At 36.8% G+C, this 7,885-nt stretch overlaps 1 pseudogene; it reads left to right on the plus strand.

Moving 5' to 3' along the window:
* The first annotated feature begins 437 nt into the window (after positions 1 to 437).
* LOC113266158 (40S ribosomal protein S6-like) lies at positions 438 to 1,187 on the plus strand (annotated as a pseudogene).
* The last annotated feature ends 6,698 nt before the right edge of the window (positions 1,188 to 7,885 follow it).

Raw genomic sequence — 7,885 nt, forward strand, 5'->3', positions numbered from 1 at the left:
AAAATTGATCTATACATTCAGACCATAACAATCAAAATCCCAGCAGAAAGTTCTTTGTACACTTACAGATTTCTAAATTTTAAAATTCTAAAATTATGGAAAAATGTTGTTTCCAGCAGAGCCAAGGCAATCTTGAGGGGAAAAAGTTAGATTTTCACTATCAGATTGCAAGATTTACTGTAAAACCTACAGTAATTTAGATAAAATGATATTGGTACAAAGGTGGACAAATATGCCAATGGAACAGAAGAGATTAGTCCAGAAATAGACTTATACAGACACTATCACTTGATTTACAATAAAGGCATTACCACAATTCACTAGGAAAAGGACTATATTCTCAAAAAAATAGTGCCAAAGCAACTGTATAACGACATAATGAAGAAAATGACCCTGCTATTTTTCATGGTGCTTAAGAGGTGGTAGTTTGCTTTAGGATGAAGCTAAACATCTCTTTCCCAGCTACTGGCTGCCAGAAATACATTGAAGTGGATGACGAATGCAAACTTAGTACCTTTTATGAGAAGCGTATGGCCACAGAAATTGTTGCAGATACTCTGTATGACGAATGGAAGGGTTAAGTGGTCTGAACCAGTGGTGGCAATGACAAACAAGTCTTCCCCATGAAGCAGGGTGTTTGACCCATGGCTGTGTTGCCTGCTGCTGACTAAGAGGTATTCCTGCTACAGACCAAGGAGGACTGGAGAAAGAAAGCACAAATCAGTTTGGGGTTGCATTGTGGATGCCAATCTCAGTGTTCTTAACTTTGTCATTGTTAAAGAAATGGGAGAAGGATAGTTCTGGACTCACTGATATTACTGTGCCTTATTGCTTGGGGCCCAAAAGTGCTAGCAGAATCTGCAAACTTTTCCATCTCTCTAAAGAAGATGATGTCTACCACTGTGTTGTGAGAAAGCCCCTACATAAAGAAGGTAAGGAACCTAGAACCAAAATGCCCAAGATTCAGCATCTTGTTACTCCACATGTCCTCCGACATAAACATTGGCATATTGCTGTAAAGAAACAGCACGCTAAGAAAAAATAAGGAAGAGGCTGCAGAACATGCTAAACTTTTGGCCAAGAGAAAGAAGGAGGCCAAAGAAAAATGGCAGGAACAGATTGCCAAGACACAGAGGCTGCCCTCTCTGACAGCTTCTACCTCTAAACCTGAATCCAGTCAAAAATGAGATTTTCTAAGAGTAATAAATAGATAAGTCCAGACATTAAAAAAAGACAATGATCCTTTTTTGCCCCATAGGAATTTCTTTTTTTTAATAATATATTTTTTTATTATATTATGTTAGTCACCATATAGTACACCCCTGGTTTTTGATGTAAAGCTCGATGATTCATTAGTTGCGTATAACACCCAGTGCACCATGCAATACGTGCCCTCCTTACTACCCATCACCAGCTTATCCCATTACCCCACCTCCTCCCCTCTGAAGCCCTCAGTTTGTTACTCAGAGTCCATAGTCTCTCATGCTTCATTCCCCCTTCTGATTACCATCCCCCTTTCTTTATCCCCATCCTTAATTCCCTACCTCACACCATACTAAAAAATTAATTCATGGTGGATCATAGACTCAGATCTTCTTGAAGAAAATATAAAATAATATCTTTATGACTTTGGGGGTAGCATAGATATCCTAAACAGAATCCCACAAAAACTAAACATAGAAGAAAAAATAATAATTTTGACTTTAGTTTAATTATGAACTATGTTCATCAAAAGATGGCATTAAGAATGTGAATAAGTATGTGAAAAACTGAGAGCTTCTCCCCTAAAATCAGGAACAAGATAAGGATGTCTACTTCCACTTTTACTCAACATAGTACTGAAAGTCCCAGTCACAGCAATCAGACAAGAAAAAGAAATAAAAGGCATCCAAATTAGTAAGGAAAAAATAAAAATTTTCCCTGTTTGCAGATGACATGATACTATCTATAGAAAACCCCAAAGACTCCACCGAAAAACTACTAGAACTGATAAAAACTGATAAAAACATTCAATAATGTTATGGGATACAAAATCAATATACGGAAACCCACTGCACTTCTATACACTAATAATGAAATAGCAGAAAGAGAAATTAAGAAAATAATTCCCTTTACAATTGCACTAAAAAAGAATAAAACACCTAGGAATAAACTTAACCAAAGAAGTGAAAGACCTCTACTCTGTAAACTATAAGATACTGATGAAAGAAATTGAAGATGACACCAACAAGTGGAAAGATATTCCATGCTCATGGATTGGGAGAATGAATATTGTTAAAATGTCCATGCTACCCAATCTACAGATGTAATGCAATCCCTGTCAAAATACTAAGAGCATTTTTCACAGAACTAGAACAAACAATCCTAAAATTTGTATGGAACCACACAACATCCTGAATAGCCAAAGCAAATCTTCAAAAAGAACAAAACTAGAGGTATTATGATGCCACATTTCAAGATATACTACAATCTATAGAAATCAAAACAGTATGGTATTAGCACAAAAATAAACACATAGATCAATGGAACAGAATAGAGAGCCCAAAAATAAACCCACAATTATATAGTCAGTTAATATTTGACAAAGGAGGCAAGAATATGCAATGGGGAAATGACAGTCTCTTCATCAAATGGTGTTGGGTAAACTGGACAGCTACATGAAAAAGAATGAAACTTGACCACTTTTGTATGCCACACACAAAAAATTCAAAATGGATTAGGGGACTAAACATGAGACCTGAAACTATAAAAATCCTACGAGGGAGCACAAACAGTAATTTCTCTGACATCAACTGTACCAACATTTTTCTAGATGTGTTTCCTGATGCAAGGGAAACAAAAGCAAAACAAACTATTGGGACTACATCAAAATAAAAAGCTTCTGTATAGCAAAGGAAACAATCACAAAACTAAAAGACAACCTACTGAATGGGAGAAGATATTTGCAAATGACATATCTGATAAAAGATTAGTATTCAAAATATATAAAGAACATATACAAATCAATGCCAAAAAATCCCAGGCAATCCAATCAAAATGGGCAGGAAACATGAACAGATATATGGATAGCTGGCAGGCACATGAAAAATGCTCAACATCACCCATAATCAGAGAAATAAATCAAACCCACAATGATGTCACCTCACACCTGTCAGAATGACTAAAATCAAAGCCACAAGAAACAAATGTTGGTGAGGCTGTGGAGAAAAAGGAGTCTTCGTGTACTCTTCGTGGGAATGAAAACTGGTGCAGCCATTGTGGAAAACAGTATGAAAAATAGAACACTATTAAAAATAGAATTGCCGTAGGATCCAGTAATTCCATTACTGGGTATTTACTCAAACAATATGAAAACACTAATTTGAAAAGATTTTTGCAGCCCTATGTTTATTGCAGCATAATAATGGATAGCCAAATTACGGAAGCAACCCAAGTGTCCATCAACTGATGAATGGATAAAGAAGAAGTATATATATATATGTATATATATGCGATGGAATATTACTCAGTCGTAAAAAAAGAATGAAATCTTGCCTTTTGCAACAACATGGATGGAGCTAGAGGATACAATGCTAAGTGGAATAAGTCAAGTGGAGTCCAAGTGAAGAAAGACAAATATCGTATGATTTCATTTATATGTGGAATTTAAGAAACAAAACAAATGAACAATTAAAAAAGAGACAAACAACCAGACTTTTAAATATAGAGAACAAACATGGTTACCAGAGGGGAGGTGGGTGGAGGGATGGGTGAAATAGGTGAAAGGGATTAAGAGTGCGCTTACTGTGATGAGCTGCGTAACATATAGCATTGTTGGTTCACTATACTGTACACTCGAAACTACTATAACACTGTAGTTGATTATATTAGAAGTAAATGTTTTTAATTTTTAAAAAGAATGTGACTAGGTGAGTCACAGACTAAGAGAAGAACTCATATTTGGATTATATAAAGAAATTCTGTCATCAAAAAAGTAAAGATAAATAGCTGTTTATTAAAAGTGGAGAAAAGCCTGAGTAGGCAACTCAAAACAGTTGGGGCATAATGAGCATATTAAAAGGTGCTCAACCTCATTAATCATTAGAGAAATGCAAATTAAAATGACAATGTATTACCACTATCTGCCCCCCGGAATATCTGAAATTTTAAAGAGTGAAAATACCAAGTGTCATTGAGGACTTAAAGCAACTGCATGGCTGAGCAAAGTGTAACTTTGTTCAGACACTTTGGAAAACTGTATGGCACTACATAATACTACACACATGCCTACCTTATGGCCTGCAATTCCACTCCTAGATATAAACCCAAGAGAAAGGTATATGTCCACCAAAGGGGATCTGTAAGAATGGCCATAGGAACTTTCTTCATTATAGCCCAACACTGGAAAAAAAGAGCTGCCATGTCAACTGGAGAAAGTGTAAACTCATCGTGTGATATTTGTGCAATGGCATACTTACTATACAACAAGAGAATAAACCCTGATGCACACGACAACATAGGTGAAAATCTTAAAAAACATTTTGTTAAACAAAAGAAACCAGACACAAAAGAGTACATAGTACAGAATTAGAACTCCATACTATACAAGAATAGTAAAAATCAGCCTGTGGTGTTAGGCATCAGAATAATGGCCAGGGATTTTTTTTTTCCCCTGGGAAAAAGTAGGAGGGGATTATCTGGGGTGAGACAAATTATACGCTGACCCTTGTGGTGGTTATACGGTTACATACAAGCGCAAAAAATCATCAAACTGTATACTTAACGATTTTTGCACTTGACCCCATGAGTTATCTTTCAAAAAAAATAGAAAAAGCCAAAAATAAAGACCATTCCATATCAGATTTCTCTAATTGCTTATCTAATTTTTGACAATATAAAAAAAATTGTGATTTATTTAGGAAAGCGCATAGAGCTCTGTTCGGCAAAGGAAAAGACTTGAACCTATCCCAACATTCTGAGGATGTACATTTATAAGTTTAAGTAAAGTGCCAATTTGTGGTATGAAAGAAACCCTCTTTTACTCTTTCTCTGTAGATCATGAAGATACTTTTTTTAAAACAACTTCTATTAACATTTCAGCTTTATCTTTTCCGGGTAGGTCTTTTCTCTATCTGGAGATACACTTGTGTACCATTGTAGGTAAGGATCCAGTTGCATTTTTCTTTGGGCACGGATCACCTTCCTTTCTCCTCGAAATAATTTTCTTCTTCATTATGCATTGATTTCCATTTACACTTGGACCTAAATTCCCAATTTTATTCTATTTGTTTTCATGCCAATCCTATCCTGTTGCTATTAGTGTGGCTTGGTGGTAGGCCCTCATCGAAAGGAAGGCAAATTCCCCTTCTCAAAGTTAACTTAGTTATTCATAGATCTTATTCTTCAGTGGACATTTAGAGCAAATCAAGTTCTTTATAAAACTGCCAAACCAAATTTTTCTTTTTAAAGATTTTATTTATTCATTCAACAGAGAGAGAGAGACAGCCAGCGAGAGAGGGAACACAAGCAGGGGGAGTGGGAGAGGAAGAAGCAGGATCCCAGCGGAAGAGCCTGATGCGGGGCTCGATCCCAGAATCCGGGATCACGCCCTGAACCGAAGGCAGAAGCTTAACGACTGAGCCACCCAGGCGCCCCCCAAACCAAATTTTTGACTGGGATTGAATTGAATTGTATTAATTATTTCAACTCCTGTATGTTTATATATTTCATATTTCATCTGGTTCTTTTCAACGACTTCTTCCTGCTTCATATTAATAATAGCCTCCCTGATGCCCTGAAGGTATTTTGTGCTTACTTTCAATTCATTGCTTATCTAATCTAATAATACTTCTTTTTGCAGTATGTCTTTTGTACTTGTTAATATTTTTTAAGTAGTTGTGTGCTTCTCTCATTTCTTCTTTCGGCCTGTGACTTTAAGTTTCCCTGGGAATATCAGCTACCTTATCCTCTAACGTGCATACAGGAAAGGTCAAAACACACACTCTAGTTCTCATCCTACCAGACAGTTTAGGGGAGGTGAGGAGGTGAACTTAAGAACTTCACCGATCACCACGTCTTTACTGCTACTCCACCAGTCTACTCTTGGACCGCAAAGCCATCTACAAACTCATCCAAAGAAACTGAAATCCACCAGCTCTGGGATTTGGGGGAGGGATGTGGAATGCTGGATGTCAAAGGCCTGGGCTGGTTGCCACATCTGGTTTCCTCTGTTCTTGCAGGGATTTTATGAAGTTGATACTTCCCTTCCAATGTGGGGTGTCTTATGGCGATAGGACCTATGACGTTCTTTCAGCCGAATGGGACAGGCAACAGAAGAACTTAAAATGCTCTTAATATTCTTTTTCTTTTTAAGATTTATTTATTTATTTATTTATTTATTTATTTATTTATTAGACAGAGAGAGACAGCCAGCGAGAGAGGGAACACAAGCAGGGGGAGTGGGAGAGGAAGAAGCAGGCTCCTAGTGGAGGAGCCTGATGTGGGGCTCGATCCCGGAACGCCAGGATCACGCCCTGAGACGAAGGCAGACGCTTAACAACTGCGCCACCCAGGCGCCCCTTGATGTTCTATATCTTGATTGAAATGTGGTTCACATGGGTACACATTTGTGGAAATCGTTGAACTGCATACTCGAGACCTGGGCATCCCACTGTGGAAACAGAATACCTGGGAATGAGAGGATACCATCATCTTTTATTTCACTGTTACTGAACAGTGATCTGGATACACTAGTATTAAAATAAGTTGTAAAACTAAATTAGAATTATAAATATGAGAGAGAAAGATGTAATACTATACTTGTTAGCTCTTACCATACTTCCTCTGGAATCCCTAAAACCTCATTGAAAAAAAATATTAGAACTACGGGGAGTTTAGTAAGATTGCCAGTTAATCAATAAACCCACATCGATCTATAACTGGGGTCACAGTTCAAACACATACAGCCTTTTCACAGAATGAAAATGGGTGAAAGGAAATAAATGGTGAGGAAGGCAGTACAAATTTTTTATTTTATTGAGTTTTGGTTTAAACAAGTGATATAAACATTTGTTATACTGAAGATTATGTTTTAAATCTGAAGTAGAAAAATATAAATTGATAAACCGAAACAATTTCATTTTACAATTTTTTCTCACTTGGGGATGCTGATTTAAGCCTGAAAAGAATAACACATTTTATAGTGAAATAGCAATATCGAGTTTTATGTTTCCATTGTCATGTGCAGAACAGAATTCAACCTTAAATCCTTTAACTGGGATACTATTCTGTTTCATATGGTTTCATATTTCATAAGAGAAAACAGCTGTTCACAAATTTAGGAAATTCCTAACCTAACATAATCTTTGTACGATGCTTTTTCTATTTAGTGCAATCATACCCCGGATATTTGCACAATTCTCATGGAATGATATAAACATGTGTTACAGTATGTTCTGAGCTCAGAAACTTCCATTGGTAGCTCTTCATTCAGTCTTCTTCTGCTAAAGATAAAGTGAGCATCGTTGCTTACTTTTCTCAAAATGAGAAGTTGGCACACAGTAAGCTGTGTAGACTATAGGGTTCAGAGGTTAAGAGCGTTGATTCTGTGGCCAGACTGTGTGAATTCTCTCCTGGCTCCAACACTTGGGAACTGTGACCTGGAGGCGATATTTCAACCTTTCTGGGCCTCAGTGCATCATCTATAAAGTGATGACAATTATAGTATCTCTATCAGAGGGAAGATATATTCACGGATCTTAGAACAATGCCCAGCGTACAACAAGCACATTGTATCCGTTATTACTAAGAAACTGTTTTTGAATTCAGTTTTAACTCCACAATATTAGGGAATGTAGTTCATGCTGACATATTTTCATTTTTGGAAACTGATTGCAATGTAGGAAAG

The sequence above is a fragment of the Ursus arctos genome, unplaced genomic scaffold, assembly GCF_023065955.2.
Source record: "Ursus arctos isolate Adak ecotype North America unplaced genomic scaffold, UrsArc2.0 scaffold_3, whole genome shotgun sequence".
NCBI classification, from domain to species: Eukaryota; Metazoa; Chordata; class Mammalia; order Carnivora; family Ursidae; genus Ursus; species Ursus arctos.